The sequence below is a fragment of the Lactuca saligna genome, chromosome 5 (genome assembly GCF_052625555.1).
Source record: "Lactuca saligna cultivar CGN05327 chromosome 5, ASM5262555v1, whole genome shotgun sequence".
Classification (NCBI taxonomy): domain Eukaryota; kingdom Viridiplantae; phylum Streptophyta; class Magnoliopsida; order Asterales; family Asteraceae; genus Lactuca; species Lactuca saligna.
The window spans coordinates 196,354,696-196,359,358 of record NC_136421.1 but is presented as its reverse complement, the minus strand read 5'-3'; positions in this window follow the sequence as shown (position 1 = coordinate 196,359,358).

Here is a 4,663-nt window from a genome sequence, read left to right as displayed (position 1 = left end):
CCTCAACATGAAGCTTCCAACTCAGATAAGCTTAGATCCAAAGCCTGGAATCCCACTCCTTCTTCTTCAAGGCTCATTCTTCACTCTAAAAACACAATATCACTCAATAGCTCACAAATGGACACACACAAGCTCAAGAACGAGGATTATGGTTTGAGAGGGTTGATTGTCTGAGGATGGTGGCCAGGAATGAGGCTATCTTATTCTTTATATAGGGACGCCCCCTCATTTAGGGTTTTCACTCTATGCCTAGTATGCCCAACGTACCCTTTGGTACGTCCAACGTACTAGGTGGCTCTGCTTAAAAGTCATGAACATGAGTACGCTAAGCGTACACACACGTACGCCTAGCGTATTTAGCTGCCACCTTTCTCAAATAAGGGACCTATCTTGTCAAAACTTCAAACTTCCATAGTTTCATCGATATAACTCTGTCTCCAATGAACCTCATATCCACAAAAAGGTGACGAGAAACCCTACGTTTCTAGCAACTCGTCGCATCCCAGAAGCTTCCTCATGTACGGGTTGCAGCCCACGAACCCTAAATCACAGACGATCTGAAATAGGATGTTACAATTCTCCCCCACTTGAATTAGATTTCGCCCTCGAAATCGCTCCTTATCAATAGATATATCGAACACAATAACCCGAGGAACACCACCAAAAGGACCTGATATCATACAACAATCTCTTCCAAAGACACCTGAACCCATCAAGAACTCGCGACCTCGAAGTGGAATAGGCCCTTCTACAGCTGCAGTACTCGATCTGTCTCTTCAAAACTTGAAAAATCTAGTGGTCTGTCTCCCTGCCAGACCACCAATATCATCATGTTAATTGCTCATTGAATAACAGACTCTAAGAACACTCTACCAAATTATGATTCTCTAATCAATCCCGGTCATAACTTAAAAGGAACAGAAAGGTCACATCCCACCAAGGGACCACCGCCTGAACTGTAACGCCCGCAGATCCGGGCTAGTCAATTTAGAGGCAATAGGGTCGAAAATGACTTTTCGACAAAAGATTATTTAGAATAAATAATCTTAACCAAGTTGTAGAATATGTCACAAGGTTTCCGTACATATAAAGAATGTTAAAATCCGAGTTATAACGAAGAAGTTATGGCCCGTCGAAGTTTTACGGCAAAACCGACACGACACCGGGAAGCGTAAATAGTGAATTTACGATAGAGTGAGATTTATCCTTAGAAATCTAAACAAAAGTACACGTGGATATAAAGAACGTTGAAAACGGAGCTCGTATGCGAAAGTTATGATTTTTCTAAGTTTGAAGGCTGATATGCGATAGGGGGTGACGTGGCACCACCAGAATTGGACACGTTGCACCACCATAAGGGTGCCACATGTACCAACTCGGCGAGTCATGACTCAGACTCGGTGAGTCCATCAGGTTTTTGCACTATAAATAGAGGTGCCGAGTCTAGCCTTCTCTTCACACCTCCCAACCCTTCTTTCTCTCTCTAAACTCTCTCTCTCTAAGCCTCCCTAAACCCCCAAAGCCTAGGGTAACTCCCTAGCACGAGGCGGAAGCCCTGGAGCGCCCGACAGCTCCGAGAAAAGAGCCTTTCGGCTCGGGAAACGCTGCTCCAGCGAAGCCCGGTTTTGCGAAAAAACTCGCTGTAAGTGAGCTACGCCTACGCTAGTTTTAATATAACTTCTAATTAATTATAGTAACATTATTAGGACCTTAAAATAATTATTTGGGCTATTATTATGAGTTATATTGAGTGTTATTTAACGCTTACATAATAATAATAATAGTCAGACTATTAATTTGTCGCGGATATCGGTAGACCAAACCCAAGTGGTGTTGATACTAGGTTTTATCGAAGGAAAGTTGTTTTGAGAGTATCGAAGCGTTGTCCGAGTGTTGAGTCACCACCTATCAGGTGAGTGCATGCTCTCTTTCATCTTACACATAGATATGAAGTATTTTATTATAAATTACGTGCTATGTGTGCATATTGTCTGAATACTTGCTGTCTATGCTGATGAAAGATTTTTATACATGTTTTAAATGATGTAAACTGTATAAAGTATTTTATATCTACAAAATATGTTGGGTAAAACATGGGTAGATGAATAATGAGCGATAAAATTTGAAATAGAGGAACATTAGTAGCATGGACCTAGTGCCCTATGGGTATACATTGGCAGCAGTGGACCTAGTACCCTATAGATGAGCACTGGCAGCTGCGCCACAACCCGTAGATGTTTTAGATCTACGGTAAACATCCTAGCAGCTGCGCTCTAAGGACAGTATCGGAAGCTGTGCCTAATAGGGAGCCTTATGACCATGACAATAGCGTTTAAAGGTCAATACCGGCAGAAGCGCCTCATGGAAAATGTCCCAATTCTGGCAGTTGTGCCTAAGTGACAAGATTAGCAGTTGCGCTTGACCAATGTGTCATTGGCAACAATGGACTTCATGTTGTTTCCTTAGGAATGGATGAATGAGAAATAGCTGATTCTTAGGGTAGACCCTTAAGAATAAAGAAGATAATGGGGATGGATAATTGGGTTGATTGTTTGATTATTTAAACATAATAATTATATTATTGTGGGTTGAAAACCCTATGTACTCACCAGGTTTCCCAACCTGACCCACTCAGTTTATTTATATCACGGGTGTTGATATGAAGTCACATTACACTGAGAGATTAAAGAGATGTAGATCACTAGTGTAAATAAATGTAAGTTCTGTTTATGCTTATGTTCCTGTATTGACGATGACATCCCAAACGTTTTAAAATGAATAAAATACGTTTCTTCGAAAATGTTTTAATAACGTATTTATCATATTTTTCTGGGAACGAATTCCACAACATTTTTATTAAAAGAAGAACTCTGATTTTTATAAAGCATAAACAAAATCGGTCTTTTCTGGCCGTGAAAATGGGGATGTCACAGCCTGAACAACTATCAAACCCGTTCTGAAAGAATGAACCTTAAACTCTGTCCTCAGACACAAGAAAATGATCATGCTTGCTTGGAAGTATCCTTTGAAATCTATATACATAAGCCCCAGCTTCCTCTCAAATATCCCCTTCAACACTAAGCACCAGGTCAACTCTCGACCCAATAGTTGAACCTCCAAAGGTTATCCACTGCACACCTAATAAAACGACTTACCGACTTCTATATCATAATAACTATCTCAGCCCATCGTGACACACAAGTCATGAAGTTCTCTTTACCCCAAGCAAATACTACAACACCATCTGAAGTTGTCTTACCTCCGACCTCTATCGTCTACCACCTACTAGTTCCATGCGTCTCACGGTTCTTCCCATACCAACGAAACTGACTCACTCCGGTCTAAGACATCAAATGGATATCAATACCCATCAAAATGAAACCCATCTACGAATCTGGAACCTTATCTTGCCTACTCAATATACGAATTGTCTCAAACTCAGCTCGAGAGTCTGATTCAACAGCAAAATTGGAACCACTCCTTTCTAATCTGATACTCAACCCACACCCACGATTTGAAAATTTATGCACACATCATCTCTCCAATTCCTTCCGATTATGGTAATCCCTTATCTACCTGTGTTATAACGATTCCCGACCGACACGGAGACCCCAGTCTCTCCCCTGGTCTGACAACCAGGTTCCCGAAGACTCAAGTGGTAAGGCTACCCAAGCATAAGAACTCCCCTATGTCATACTCTGACTAGTGAATACTATAGTTCCCCGCAGGATAGTATTCTCTCTTATCGACTACTGAGTGCTACAGTTCCCCTGTAGTCTTAAGATGCTCCTATTTAGACTCATGAATGCTACGGCTCCCTGCAGACTTACAACACCCTCTCTATGAATCCTGAATGCTACGGTTCCCCATAGTATTGCAACATTCTCTCGCTAACCAATGAATACTACGGCTCCCCGCAGTAACACGACACTCTCCCGCTAACTAGTGAGTACTACGGCACCCCGTAGTATCACAACACTCTCCCACTATCCAGTGAATACTATGGCTCCCCGAAGTATCATGACACTCTCTTGTTGACTATCAAATACTACCGCTCCCCGCAGTACCATGATACCCTTTTCCTCTAGCTCATGGATGCTACGGTTCCCTATAGTCTTACAACACTCTCTCGCTCACTTACTTACCATGGGATCACTCCATGCTTTTTCCTGATAATCCCAAGTGATTACTCCCACTCGGATCCACTTTCTCTCTTATCACCCCATAATATCATCATCAAGTCATCACCACACTAAGTTCACCAACTCATGCTCCGCAACTCAGCATACATAGGTGCTTACACCATCCCAACTTATGGAGCACCCCTCCTGATGTAAGTTCGCGTAAGCAAGGCACTTTTCTCAGCACACATACACCCTTATTCAATCCCACTCCAACAACAATTAACCGATGGGTTCCCACTGGAACAAAAGTCACCCAGTACTCCACTCATCATCTTACAACTCGAGCCTCAACATGACCAAAAATTAGGACAACATACTCGGGTACCTCGGTACACCATCACAGCATCTCACAGTATCTTGCCTTAACCACCGATCTTCCACTCACGCAATTCAAAACCTTGAAATACTCCCATCTCACAAATTGAAACATGGAGGATTCGTCAATGACTGAAAACATGTTGATGTAAATCCAAAGCTCC